Source organism: Neovison vison, chromosome 7 (genome assembly GCF_020171115.1).
Source record: "Neovison vison isolate M4711 chromosome 7, ASM_NN_V1, whole genome shotgun sequence".
Classification (NCBI taxonomy): Eukaryota; Metazoa; Chordata; class Mammalia; order Carnivora; family Mustelidae; genus Neogale; species Neogale vison.
In genome coordinates this window covers 44,196,170-44,211,759 of record NC_058097.1, presented here as the reverse complement: position 1 = coordinate 44,211,759, position 15,590 = coordinate 44,196,170, and the positions used below count along the sequence as shown (strand labels likewise).

Below are 15,590 nucleotides of genomic sequence, written 5' to 3'. Positions count from 1 at the left end.
CAATCCTCTTCCTTTTATTCTTATCTTCTGAGACTGAAAAAGAGTCTACATCATCTTAATGAGAACCTCTTTTGTGGCTGTGGAACTGAGTGAAATTGGTAAAGACACTGGAGATGGAACATCAGTACATTAAGCCTAGAAAACTTACAAGTTAAATATATGACAAACCATCACTGTACTACAATACAAAGTAGGTATCAAATGTGAAGTTGGGAAAAATATTTAAGGATATGAGAAATATTCCAGATACACTGTCAAGAATAATTAGATTGACCATTATAATTATTATTTTTTTTAAACCAAAGAATGTATCAATCAGCATAGAGAAAAAGTGGCAGAGAAACAGACAATTGAAATCAATAGATAAAAAAGTCTGGAAAGTTATGGGACCATTCTTTAACAGTGCTTTTCTTTTTCTTTTGATCTTGATTTTTCTTTTGTTATTTATTTTTTTATTAAGATTTATTTATTTGAGAGAGAAAAAAACAGTAAGTACATAGTGGGAAGGGGCAGAGGGAGAGAGAAAATCTCAAGTAGACACCCTGCTGAGCCCGACTCAGGGCTTGATCTCAAGGCCCTGAGATTATGACCTGCGCTGAAATCAAGAGTCAGGGGGTGGGTGCTATGGTGAGTGCTGTAAAGTGTGTAAGCCTGACGATTCGCAGACCTGTACCCCTGGGGCTAATAATACATTATATGTTAATTTAAAAAATATATATGAGAAAAGAAAAAAGAAATCAAGTGTCGGACACTTAACCAACTGAGGCACCGAGATGCACTTTCTTGATTTTTTCTTTTTAAAGCTTACTTTATATAACAATGACCATAGGTTAACTTGAAATATATATCTTTTTTCTTTTTTTTTCAAGAGAATATAAATCATTTATTGATTACACATGATAATGGATGATACACAAACTTTAATCCCATCTATAACTTTATCTGATACCATAATTCAATTTAGATATATTGCATAGGATGTGCCAATGATCCTATTAATAACCAAATAAACTCCAGGACTTTGCTTGGGTGACCTTTTAATGATGAACTCCAGGTCACAACAAATTAACTGTCAGTTCAACTACACCAAGGTTTGTGGAGACAATGGCTTCTGTGCCCAAGCAGGTTGCAAACAAATTTCAAATGGAACCTGGCATCACCCTGAAGGAATTCTAACTTCACACTGTTGGGGTAGTATACCAAGATGGCTTCAGAGTAGACTAACTTTACACAGCACATTTTAAAAAAAGACATATTTATTCAGCATCATGATCAGACTATTACATTTAGCAATCAACAGCATGGGTGCAAAAAACATCTACATTAAAACCCTTTATTGGAATGCTTTACACTTTCCACAGAACAGAAACTAAAATAACCTGTTATACAATTAGTCACAAATACAGACAGTCCTTGAGTTTTTTTGCCCATACACATGAGTACTGTCTAAAACATGTCTTCTTTGTAGCAGGTAGGCCCTGCCACCACTGTGCTTGGCTGAGCTCACAAATCTGTTGTAACCTGTAGCTTCCCTGTCACTTCTCTGGCTCTCCTCTCCTGCTAAGTTTTGTTTCCTGGCAGTAATTAAAACCTTCTGCCACTCCCATAGCTATTGCTGCTGCTGGAACCACCACAGCCACCTTGGTTTCATGGTTTGGCAAAGTATTGGCCTCCACCACCATAAGGGCCAGAGCTTCTGCCTCCAAAATTGCCTCCTTTCATGGGCCCAAAATTTGAGGACTGATTGTTATAACTGCCAAAATCATTATAGCTTCTGCCACCTCCAAAGTTCCTTCCATCATTACCAAATCCATTATAGCCATCCCCACTACCACCATATCCACCACTTTGACTGCCACCAAAGCCACCCTGACCACTGAAGTTTCCTCCACGACCAAAGTTGTCATTCCCACCAAAACCACCTCCATGACCACCACCAAAGTTTCCAGAACCACTCTGACCTCTTTGGCTGGATGAAGCACTAGCCATCTCTTGCTTAGAGAGTGGCTTTCCTTACTTCACAGTTGTGGCCATTCACAGTATGGTATTTTTGAATGACAATCTTGTCTACAGAATCATGGTCATCAAATGTTACAAAAGCAAAACCCCTCTTTTTGCCACTGCTTCGGTCAGTCATGATCTCAATCACTTCGATTTTCCCATACTGTTCAAAATAATCTCTTAGATGATATTCTTCAGTGTCTTCTTTAATGCCACCAACAAAAATCTTTTTCACAGTTAAGTGGGCACCAGGTCTTTGAGAATCTTCTGTTGAGACAGCCCTCTTTGGTTCCACAACCCTTCCATCCACCATGTGTGGCCTTGCATTCCTCCACAGTGGCATATGTGACAAACCCAAAGCCTCTGGAGCACTTGGTGTTTAGATCTCTTATTACCACACAGTCCGTAAGTGCTCCCCATTGCTCAAAATGGCTCCTCAGACTCTCATTGGTTGTTTCAAAGCTCAGACCTCCGAGGAAGAGCTTCCGCAGTGTTCAGGCTCTTTGGGAGACTCTGATTTAGACATGACAGTGGTGGGAGGGGAGACTTTAACGATGCTTACTCAGTGGCGTCCACGGGCAGAAAGGACTTTTTCTTTATTTTTTAACAGGAAGATATCCGAAAAGGAGAATTCAAGAAAGTCCTTTGTTAACTAAAGTTAGTTTTACTGAACAGTTTTGTCTATTTCCTTTGGATCCCATATCTGAACTCATGTTATCATTTCCTCTCAAGTATGATGGAGTTCTGTCTAGAGGAAATAGGAAGCAGTCTTTGTATAATCTTTTGTATAAACTGATGATGCTCTAGTACAGCTTTATTTCGTCTTCTTGACAGAACGATTTATTTGGTTTCTAAACGTGTCAGCTAAGCCACCATGTCCCCCAGACAGCAACTGAATTGATATCCTATTAGTTTTACTTTACCTCTAACAAAATTAAGAGGAGAACTGAGTATAAAAGTTACAGCACAGGGGCGCCTGGGTGGTTCAGTGGGTTAAGCCTCTGCCTTTGGCTCAGGTTATGATCTCAGGGCACAGGGATCGAGCCCCGCATCGGGCTCTCTGCTCAGCAGGGAGCCTGTTTCCCCCCCCACCCTCTGCCTGCCTCTGCCTACTTGTGATTTCTCTTACTGTGTCCAATAAATAAATAAAATCTTTTTAAAAAAAGGTCACAGCACAAAATCCACTTATTACCTTAGATATTCCATAGAAGTGGTATATTTTGTTTATATCCTGACTGTTGCTATAGATACACTGGTGTGTCTTTCCTGTATTCACAAAGTAGGTCACCTAAATCTTTCCAGTGGTCTTCACCACACACTGCCTTACAATTATTTCCATTCAGATTTTACCTCATTTTAGATAATAAGCATTTTAAAGGAAGCAACTATGGCTATCCAGGATTTTATTTTATTTTTTTAATTTTTTTTAAAGATTTTATTTTATTTATTTGACAGAGAGAGATCACAAGTAGGCAGAGAGGCAGGCAGAGAGAGAGAGAGGAGGAAGCAGGCTCCGGGCTGAGCAGAGAGCCCGATGCGGGACTTGATCCCAGGACCCTGAGATCACGACCTGAGCCGAAGGCAGCGGCCTAACCCACTGAGCCACCCAGGCGCCCGGCTATCCAGGATTTTAATACTCCAAAGCCCAAAATTTCTGGCTCTAGCATATTGTAGGCACTTAACCAAAGTCTGATTTTTTTAACCACAAAATTCCATTTCTAGGAAAATTTTTAAAAGGAAATAACTATAGAAGTATGTAGGGCATATGCACAAAGATGTTCATCAGAGAATAATTTTTGATAACCAAAACTTAAAAAGGTAACTTTCTCACAGAAGCCAAGAGGTTAAAATATTATAGTCTGCAATATGGTGACACACTGTGGCTTCAATAATAATCCACATGAAGGGGTGCCTGAGTGGCTCAGTGGGTTAAAGCCTCTGCCTTCAGCTCAGGTCATGATCCCTGGGTCCTGGGATTGAGCCCTGCATCGGGCTCTCTCCTCGGAAGGGAGCCTGCTTCCCTTCTTCTCCCTATGCCTGCCTGTCTACTTGTGATCTCGGTCTGTCAAATAAATAAGTAAAATCTTAGAAAAAAAAAAATCCATATGAAATGCTAAAAAACGTTTGTTTTTCAACAAATCAAAAACATTTGTTTTTGTGTGTGGCTGTGTGTGGCTCAGTGGGTTAAGCCTCTGCTTTTGTCTCAGGTCATGATCTCAGGGTCCTGGGATCGAGCCCCGCATCGGGCTCTCTGCTCAGCGGGGAGCCTGCTTCCCCCTCTCTCTCTGCCTTCCTCTCTGCCTACCTGTGATCTCTGTCAAATGAATAAATAAAATCTTTTTTTAAAAAAAAAAGAAATGCTGAAAAACAATATTAACTTGGGGCACCTGGGTGGCTCAGTGGGTTAAAGCCTCTGCCTTCGGCTCAGGTCATGATCCCAGGGTCCTGGGATAGAGTCCCACATTGGGCTCTCTGCTCAGCAGGGAACCTGCATCCCCACCCTTCTCTCTCTGCCTGCCTCTCTGCCTACTTGTGATCTCTGCCTCTCAAATAAATAAATAAATAAATAAATCTTTTTTTTTTAAAAAGAAAGAAAACAATATTAACTCAGTAAGACAGTTTTTAAAAGGTATGCATAATGTAGGGAGGTGATATTGTGTTGAAATTAAGAATACAGGCTCTATTGGCTGACTTCTAGGAACTGAAAATGAGCTTTAAGCTGTGAGGGTTAATAATAATACCTCAGTGCCTCTGTTTATTACAAAATGAGCAAAGAAGTTTAAGAATATCACCTACTGGGGCGCCTGGGTGGCTCAGTTGGTGAAAGCCTCTGCTTTCGGCTCAGGTCATGAGCTCAGGGTCCTGGGATCGAGCCCCGCATCGGGCTCTCTGCTCAGAAGGGAACCTGCTTCCCTTCCTCTCTCTCTGCCTGCCTCTCTGCCTACTTGTGATCTCTGTCTGTCAAATAGATAAATTAATAAATCTTAAAAAAAAAAAAAGAGTATCACCTACAACATATGACTGTTTTGAAGAATAAATAAGACAATCTAGGGGTGCCTAGGTGGCTCAGTTGGTTAAGTGTCTGCCTTTGCCTCAGGTCATGATTCTGGGATCCTGGGATCCTGGGATTGAGTTCCGTATTGGGCTCCCTGCTCGGCAGAAAGCCTGCTTCTCTCTCTTCCTCTGCCTGATGCTCAGCCTACTTGTGTTCTCTGTCAAATAAACAAATAAAATCTTAAAAAAATAAACAAGACAATCTATATAAACACTAAAAAGTATAAGATGGCTGATATAAATTATTTATCACTACTGAAAACAAAAGTCATTACACGACCTTAATCCATTATTACACATGGAAATTAATTCTCCTGCATTATGCTTTTCTCATAGAAAATTTGTGCTCCTTGAGCTTTCTCTTTACTTTTAAAAATTTCAGTTCCTACCTTTGTGAAAATATAATTTTTCTTAAAGACTTAAATGATCCTCCTGTCTCAGCCTCCCAAGTAGCTGTGACTACAGGCATGTGCCACAGCCTAAATTATTAATTATGAAAGGTTGTATTATTTAATAATTTGGTGCCACAATAAGATTTTGAACAACATTCCTAATATCTAAGATGTGAAAATTAAGTGTTCTTCAAAGAAGAAGGTCCCTGGCATTTCCTCCTCCCTAACAAACAGAGGTACAAGGAAACCCATGATTGGGCTAGATTTCTTTTTCAAACTAAGAGTAGAATTTTGTCTCTCTTATTTCACCAATTATGTTTTGCCAAAACAAAGCCACAAAGAAATGTTCACACATAAACTAGAAACACATACACCAAAATATTAAAAGTGATTACTTTAAAATCTTTTTTTAAAAGATTTTATTTATTTATTTGACAGACAGAGATCACGGTAGGCAGAGAGGCAGGCAGAGAGAGAGGAGGAAGCAGAGAGCCCAATGTGGGGCTCAATCCCAGGACCCTGGGATCTGCTGAGCCACCCAGGCGCCCCAAAAGTGATTACTTTAGACAGTGAGATTTTTTTTTTTTAATTTCTTAGGACATTAGGGGTACCTGGGTGGCTCAGTTATTAAGCATCTGCCTTTGGCTCAGGTCATGATCCCAAGGTTCTGGGATAAAGCCGGCTCCCTTCCCAGCGGGAAGCCTGCTTCTCCCTCTCCGACTCCCTCTGCTTGTATTTCCTCTCTTGCTGTCTCTCTCTGTGTCAAAAAAAAAAAAAAAAAAAAATTCTTAGGACATTAATTTCTTTTGCAATAAGTCTGCATTATTTTTATTATAATAAACACAACATAAGGATATTCAAAAGTATTTAAAATATTTTAAGTCACTGTTACGGCAGAGGCTATATTTTCAACATTTAAAAAAAAATCTAGAGGCGCCTGGGTGGCTCAGTGGGTTAAAGCCTTTGCCTTCAGCTCAGGTCATGATCTCAGGGTCCTGGGATCGAGCCCCCAGCTGGGCTCTCTGCTCAGCAGGGAGCCTGCTTCCTCCCTCTCTCTCTGCCTGCCTCTCTGCTTACTTGTGATCTCTGTCTGTCAAATAAATAAAATCTGAAAAACAAAAATAAATCTGTACTGGGATGCCTGGGTGGCTGGCTCAGTCAAGTGTCTGCCTTTGGCTCAGGTCATGATGATCCCAGGGTCCTGGGATTGAGTCATGCATGGGGCTCCTTGCTCAGCAGGTAGCCTGCTTCTCCCTCTCCCTGCCACCCTCACCCCTCGCTTGTACTCTCTTTCTCACAAATAAATAAATAAAGTTAAAAAAAATAATTAAAACATCTGTACATACTAGGCCTGCCATGAAAAATCAGTGACTGAAACAACTACTACTTACCTGTTCTTTAACAGCCTTTAGTTGTACCACATGAATATAATCAGATACATTTCACTATAAACATTTTTCCATTAACAGAAGGGAAATGGCCTTTGCAGATTAACAACAATATGTACATAAAATAGGCAGGAAAGTTTTTTGAGTACACAGAAACTGTCCAATACCTTCCATTCTTCTCTGAATAACCAAATAAAATATCATTTTGGATATAATCCTCCCAAAAGGGTTTTACAAAATTCTATTTTTAAATATGAACGTCATATATAATTTTAATTTTCCTCTTTTTCTAGATTTTATTTATTTGAGAGAAATGGCACACACACACACCAGCAAGGGGTGGGGCAGAGGGAGAGGAAGAAGCAGAGACCCTCTGCTGAGCAGGAAGCCAGACATGGGGCTCAATCCCAGGACCTTGAGATCATGACCTGAGCTGAAGGGAGACACTTAACCAACTGAGCCACCCAGGCACCCCTAAAATTTTCTTAACTACTATATCCAATAAATATAAAGATGGTTTCATTAGATAACAGTCTCTTTCCTTAAAATAACTAATTTGTATAAACAGAAATTACATCACCTGCGTAATATTCTCTCATTGATGTCATGGGCTTTCTCAACCATCCCCATCATCCTGATCACTAATTTTGTGCAAAATCGTTTCAATGTGTAGCAATTTTTGTTTCTAGATAAAACTAGGTGTAAATCTTTTGGATTATGTACACCCTGGGAAAATTAAAGTTTCCAAATATACGCAGCAATTATCTACACGATTTCAGGGAGCTGTGGTTCCCTCTACACCTATAAATACAAAGGACCCCTGTTAAGAAATCCTGGTCTTGGTCACGTGAATTCTGGCTCGGTCCCTTAACTTGTAAACACACGTCACAAACTCACGTTTTCATTGCTTAACTACAGAAACCTGAACGGGAATAATCAGAGTCACTACGGTACTGAGCATTTATGTTCTATGGCTACAACCGCTGTGACCTCAGACGTGTTAACCAGAATGAAGCAAGACTGTTCACACGTGGTTTCTTCCTTAAGGGCTCAAAGAATGCTGACATTCTCAGGTATGTAAATGGACCCCAGAAAACTCCCAAGAAGGACAGTCCCAGGAAGGAATACTATTCTTGGAGTCTCTCTATCCACACGTTCCTAGAAGCCAGTGTCGGGATAATTCATGATCTAAAATTCCCGTCCTAATAGCTGGTCTCAGTATGTTTGCCCGCCAGCAGTCACTTCTCTGTAGTAGTCACACGTGGCTGACAGGAAGGTGGAGGAAGCGGCAGCGAACCCAGAGCCAGCGGTCCCAGGGCCACTCACCATAGAGCTACCACAACCCAAGCTCAGATGAACGACACGCACCTTACGTCTCCGTCACAGGAGAGCAACCACGCACCTATCCTAGTCTTACCACTGCACCCTAGCTCCGCCTCCCATAAATACGCACCCTTTCCGTCCTTCTCACAGGGGCGCAAGCACCCTCCTCTGCGGCTCGAGCACCCACAGGCCTGAGGGGACCGCCACTTGCCGTCTACACGGACTCCACGCTGCGTCCGCACAGCCTTTTCCGCGGCGGCCCACAAGGACGTCTTCCTCACACTGGGGCCACTCACGCGCGGCGCCCAACAAGGGACACGCAGAGAGAGCCCGAGGTCCCAGTCACGACGCGCACCGTGGAACACGGAGCGTAGGGTCGTAAAAATCCTGTGACGTAAAGCGGCACGCCCCGCACGAGAGCCGGGGAGACTTCTGGGAGTGGCCGCCCGGCCTGGCCGTGCGCAAGCGCACATGACAGACCTGCTGGAGGCCAACTCCTGAGGCGAAGGGTTGGTACCCCGGTTGTGCTTGCTTGAAGAAGGCGAGTCCGGCTGATACCCGACCAGGGAGCTCTGAGAAGGGCACTGCGGAGCTTTTCTCTTCCAAGGCCTCAGGCGTGTGTGTGAGGGTCCGCCCTGTTGTGAGGGTCAGTGATGTGGCCCCGAGGACCATGGTGTGCTTGCCAGGGTGTGAGCATCTGAATGTGGGATGCTGAGTTTGTTGTGTCCCCTGAAATAAAGACAGCCTGTTCAGTAATGTATGTAATGTCAACTTTTATACTACAGGGAAAGGTCTAGAGTGTCCAATGAAGTGTTAAGGAAATGACTAATCTATAAAGGTGACGTGACATTCTTCATTCCATTGCATTCTTCATCCTTAGAAACATTAAAGATGGACTGAATTAATTAGAAATGGCAAAAAAAAATCTAAAGAAATATCTTGTAAATATTTTTATTATTTTGGTTTAGGCTACAGGTTTTCTAAACATAAGCAAGGGGAGGAATCCAGAGAGAGAGAGAGAGAATTTTCACATAATCGTTATTCGTAAATCTTTATGGTTATTTATAAATACCCCAAATATTTGAATAGTATAAGTAAATAAAGCAAAACCAAAAACAACATCATGAATTTGGGGGAAATATTTATAACATTAAATGGACAAACAAGCTTTAATTTAATGTCTGTCACTTAAAATATTGGTCAATACCCTGAAGAGAAAAAGGAGCAGAGACTAAAAAATTAATCACTCACAAATACCAATAAAGTAGTCAAAAAACATAGTGGAGCCACAACCTAAGACTTCTTGAATATGTAGGGGTGGAAAAGTAATTTTCCTTCTACACTTCTGAGCAGCTGGCTGAGACCCCTGTAATAAAAGACAAGATTAACAGCAGAAAAACAGCTTATCGAGATGGGCAGCAGGTATCACCCAGGAGAAATCTAAAACAAAAACAGCTCAAATAGGTGGCTTAGAATTCCAGATTATATACCATCGTCAACAAAGAATAAGTTTATAGAAAATGACAGGACAAAGAAAGCAGTTTTAGGCTTCCAAGAGCAGCAAACTGTGGGAAGGTGAGTATCAAGAGGAAACAAATGGAGTAGGGTTTGTTTGCAGATTCCTCTGATGCCCTCTCTGGGGTGAGTAGGAGTCTGTCTCCTGCAAAATAATTTTTTTGCCTTTAGGCAGAAAATGGGGAGTTCTTTCTGGGTTTGCATCTCCTTTTTTTTTTTTAAGATTTTATTTATTTGGTAGACAGAGGTCACAAGTAGTCAGAGAGAGAGGGGGAAGCAGGTTCCCTGCTGAGCAGAGGGCCCGTTGCAGGGCTCGATCCCAGAACCCTGAGACCATGACCTGAGCTGAAGGCAAAGGCTTTAACCCACTGAGCCACCCAGGCACCCTTGGGTTTATATCTTCTTAATTGCCTTCAGCTCAGAGTAACTTTTATGTTAAGGAGGCATATTTAGAGGTGACATATTCTGGTTTCCTTCAGTCACTTCTCTCTTTCATTAAATCATTTCTTAGATGTATTGCTCACGAATCTCCTGAATAATCCTATACACCTACCATTTCTAAAACTGTCCTTAGCAGGCTCTTTCTCCTCATTTTCTTTATATATTTTTTCATAGGCTACCACATTCTTTTCATTAGCATCATTGGTCTCTTCCTTATATATCAGAAAAATATCATGAATTACTAGGTTTTCCCTGAAATTCTTGCTGGTCCTCAATAACTCCCCTCAACTAGGCAATAGGCCAGGAGGCATTTCTGTCCTCTTGGTCAGGTACAGAAGAAAGACAGAAACAAAAATCAAACTCTTAAATTTCACAATTGAGGTCTAGCTGAACGCCTACAAATATTATGCTCCCCTTAAGAACATTTAAGGTTTTTTGACTTTCTGGAAGTTCTTTAATGGGGAGCAAGAGAGGAAGATCCTAAAGCATCACAGACAAGGTTCTTGCCCACACATGCTGTTTTGAGTGCCTAGATCCAAATGAAAAATTAAAGATTTATAAGGTTATTTATTTTTAAAACTATTTTATTTATTTGATGGAGAGAGAGCGAGTGAGCATGCAAGCATGCACAAGCAGGAGGAGCAGCAGGGAGAGGGTGAGAGCGAAGCAGGCTCCCTGTTGAGCAGGGAGCCCAATGCATCCCCTTTAATCGAAGTTTTTAAAAGTGTTATAATTGGGGCGCCTGGGTGGCTCAGTGGATTAAGCCACTGCCTTCCGCTTGGGTCATGATCTCGGGGTCCTGGAATCGAGTCCCGCATCGGGCTTTCTGCTCATTGGGGAGCCTGCTTCCCTCTCTCTCTCTCTGCCTTCCTCTCTGTCTACTGTGATCTCTGTCTGTCAAATAAACAAAAGAAAATCTTTAAAAAAAATAAATAAAAGTGTTATAATTGACCTTAAAAATTCTGGAATGTGTAACTCTTTCTTAAGGACGGGCCACACAGATTGACTTGCTTCTTCTTTTTTTTTTTTCTCCTATAGAATTGCTGGGAGTCTTTTTTTTTTTCCAATTTATTTATTTTCAGAAAAACAGTGTTCATTATTTTTTCACCACACCCAGTGCTCCATGCAAGCCGTGCCCTCTATAATACCCACCACCTGGTACCCCAACCTCCCACCCCCCTGCCACTTCAAACCCCTCAGACTGTTTTTCAGAGTCCATAGTCTCTCACGGTTCACCTCCAAGGGGCGTTAGAGAGGAGTAGGGAATTTGGGTAAATTGGAAGGGGAGGTGAACCATGACTTGCTTCTGAAAAGAAAGATCTCAATAAAAGTAGGGCAAACTAAAAATAAAGAAAGCAGAGGTGCCTGACTGGCTGGGTAGTTAGAGTGTGACTCTTAATCTGAGGGTGGTGAGTTAGAGCCACACGTTAGGTATAGAGATTAGTTTAAAAACAAAACAAAAGGCAGAAAGAAGGAAATAACAAAGATTAAGGCAGAGAATAATTCAACAGAAAATAGAAAACAAAATAAAAACCAATAAAATATTTATGATAAAACGTGCAAACTATTCCTACTATATAACCTGTATATATCTTACCATTTACTGTGTGAACTGCTATTATAATGTCTAATTTGTTCAATTAAAAATAAAAGGGGGGCACCTGGGTGGCTCAGATGGTTAAGATTCTGCCTTTGGCTCAGGTCATGATCTTAGGGTCTTGGGATCCAGCCCCAAGTCAGGCTCTTTGCTCAGTGGGGAGTCTTTTTCTCCCTCTCCTTCTGCCTCTCGCCTCTGCTCATGTTTTATCTCTCTCTCTCAAATTAATGAATGAAAATCTTAGGGAAAAATCCCTTAAAAATTAAAGGAAAAAGTATCAAGGAACTACATCATAGCAACTTTTTTTTTTTTTTCAGAAAACCAATTTTACTTTTACCCACTTACGGTAATATCTGCAATGTTAGAATGTACTTAAGTAATATATAATTAAGTAAAAAGTAATCAAATAAGGAACCCAAAAGGAACTGGTCTTCTCGGGTTATTCACAGCACACATTAGAAAATTCGAGAGAAAAAAAAATAGAAAATTCGAGAGAGAACACACATTACCAACAAAAAAACCACTGACAAGCTCAAACGCAAGTTTATATGCTGAGTATTTTTAAAGGATTTAAAAAGCATGCTCAGTTAGCATACAGCCTTTTCTCACTTAAATAACAGATGCATTTCTATTTGCTTGTATAAAGGGTTAGAACCTGAATCAACTTACTTATGACTTCAGAAATGTGCTATTTCAGAAATTATTCCATGGAATTTTCTTCACTGCTCCTACCACTGATTCTTCAAATAAGCAAAGTATAGAGGGTCTCATCCCTTGGCAACTGTTTTTGAACACCAGCACGTTAAATTGGAAAGGTAGAAACCTAACGATTCCTAGTACAGTGCCTAGACTTAGTCTTAATTAGTGTTGAGATTTGAATGTACAACAGAAAATCCATCATTTCTTTATCCTTGGAGGAGAGGGAAGGAAAAAAGGAGAGGTGGGGGATATGGTGCAGTATTCAAGAGCTGATAAGAACACTCATAATGCCATCAACCCCACAATGAAGAACCATGGATCTCATCAATTTTATAATTCATATTGGATCAAGAAATTTGGTTCCCCTCTATGTAGATCAATGAATTCAAACCTCATACCCTCCAAACTACGAAGATGAATAATGTCAGATAAACTCCAACTGCAACAGGTATTTCCTCAGAAGACTGAACATCAAAGGGAATCCCTCCTTCCAACATCTTCTGAGATGGTTAAGATCTCACCGAAGCAGAAACCTAACATGTAAATATGCAATCGCTTGGCCAAGTAAGAAACTACAACTGTTATGGGTATTACCTTACATAATCACTATATGTATTACATAGTAAACCCAGCATTACATATACTTGCACAATTATGCTGTGAATGATGATAATAGTGATGACGCCAGTGAAAAGGACTATCTTTAGCCCAAAGAGTACTGGGAGGGGAGAAGGGGGGACATGAAAATAAGCAGAAAGCACACAAAGAGATGGGTATTTTCTGACCAGGAAAGGTCACTCTAAACACAGAAATATTTAAAAAAAAAAAAAAAGGTATTCCCTTATTTCCCCTATGTGGAAATAATGCAAAACATTTATCTTCTATATCAGACAAGAACACAGCTAAGTAATCCAAGTCTACTGCAGCATTATAAAAATCATCCCTTCACCACAGTGTAAGATTTAAGTGCATCTGCACAAGGGTGCACACTATATAAAAGGAGTAAGGTTGTTGCTGCCCTGCCAAGCACTTCCGGTCCCTACCCAGGTCCGACTGCAATACTGGTGGTCCCAATGGTTCTATCAAAATAAATTGTGTTTAAAAAATAAAGCATTTAAAAAGACAAGTCAAAATGCTTCAGAAACCGTATCTCCAACTCAAACTTCATCTATTTTAATGTATTATTTGCCTCCCACTAATAACCCTTTATTTCACACGTTATAACTGAGCAATGAATCTTCCACACTGAAATATCTTCCTTGCCCAATTAATCCAAAGGAAAAAAACTGAAATGATTAGTAAAGAAAAATGTAGGGACTAACACACCCTTTTAATATGTTTTTAAATATTTTAAGGTTTAAAAAGTGTTTAAAGTCTGTAGTTCCTAGTAGGAAAACATTATCTGAATGAATACCCTAATGGCAAACCATTGTAGAATGTTTCAGTTGCATGGGAGCAGAGAGGATAGGGACTCTCTTCACAGCACCCCAGCTTTCTTCATGAGAAGGTCGGAGGTACACTGGTTTGTATTATTGCGACATCCATTAGGTGATCGAAGTTGCTTTTCCTTCAGCAAGGGTTTTATTTGTCAGAAGGGCATTATGCTTGACCTCCAAATTTGGCTGACAATTTACTGATGAGATTCATAACCTTTGGGTTGCTCTGATATTTTGACATATTCGCTGGGTTCTGGCCACATCCTGGAAGGCCACCATAACTTCTGGATCCTGCATGGCTTCAAGAACTTCCGGATCACTAAGATTTCATTGAGCCCGGGCATTCCTGCCATTCCAGGCATCCCCCCGCCATTCCAGGCATTCCTCCAGGAAAATTACCAGGCATTCCCCCAGGAAAGCCACCTGGGAAAGAGCCATACTGAGCTCCTGATTGTCGTCTGGCTTCTTCCTCCCGAGCCTTCTTAACCCTTTCTATTCTTTCTTTGATCTCTTGCTCTTCACGTTTTCACTCATATTTTCTCCGATGTTCAGCAATTTTCTGGGCCCTCGGTTGAACTTCTTTCAGCATCGCACTAGCATCTTCATCATAATCCAGTTTGCAAGCAAGGGCAAGATCATGCGCCTGCTTCTTCCCAATGGCCCAGAAATCTATGTGCTTTCCCGTGCCACTTATAAGGCTGAGCTGAATCAGGATTTATTTCAATAGCTCTGTCACAGTCTCAAATGGCAGCATTTGGCTTCTGTAATTTGATGAAGACACTGGCTCTCTTGGCATACAGAATGGCCAAGCGAGGATTTAGTTTGATGGCATCTGTGAACAAGTCAATGGCTTTCTGTAGTTCACCATCATTTAGGGCATCAATGGCAGCCACTTTTTTATCATTTGCCTGATCCATAATTTCCTCGGTTATCTCTGCATTTTCATCTCCCATTTCTTGAGGGGCATCGGTATCTGGTTCAATCACACCTTCATTATCAACTTCTAGATCACTCTCCTCACTTGATGGTTCATCTGTCTTTATGTTTTCCTCCGCCTTCTTACTATCTGGTTTTTCTTCCTTGATACTGTCTTCTGATTTAGTTTTATGAGTGGCAGGTGGTATTTTACCCCCCATACTCTCCACCCACTCCCGCAGGAAACGCATTTCCTTGGTGTGCAGAACGCTCGGATCCTGCTTACCCGAAGCTCGCTCACTTTGCGGGGGTCCATGGTCCGGAGGCAGTGGCAGGCGGCAGGCACGGCTGGGGCTGCGACCCGATTCCAGGCGCGGGTACTAGCTCAGCGTGATCGTGTAGAAGGCCATCATAGCAACTTTTAAGGGAGGGTTGAAGTGGAAGCATTTTTTAAAAATTCATTCATTGGTGTTTGAGATCTGCTTAATGTAGACACTCAAGGCCTGGGCAGAGTGGGGGAGTAGCCAGGAACTGGACATGCAGGCAAGGTGGGTGGTCACACGCCCATACCTGGCCCCAGGTATGGTGGGGGCGGGCCCAGGCACCCCAAGGGGAGTACCAGAAGGGTGGCCCAGGCAGATAGACCTACTAGGGGACCTGTAGGCCAGGCCTTGAGAAGGTATCTAAGTCAGGGGCTGAGTACTCATGGCCAAAGCCTAGCCCAGGGTGGAAGGATTGGGTCCTGGTTGGGAGCTAGAGGAGCCTAGGGTCCTCCCTGAGCTGGACTGGAACTCAAGGCATGGTCTGCCAATTGGACTCAGGCAGCTCC

General features: G+C 41.6%; 2 pseudogenes; both read right to left on the bottom strand.

Moving 5' to 3' along the window:
* Window positions 1–1,555: 1,555 nt before the first annotated feature.
* LOC122911615 lies at window positions 1,556–8,531 on the bottom strand (annotated as a pseudogene).
* A 5,815-nt stretch (window positions 8,532–14,346) lies between these two features.
* On the bottom strand, window positions 14,347–15,077 carry LOC122911616 (annotated as a pseudogene).
* Window positions 15,078–15,590: the final 513 nt, after the last annotated feature.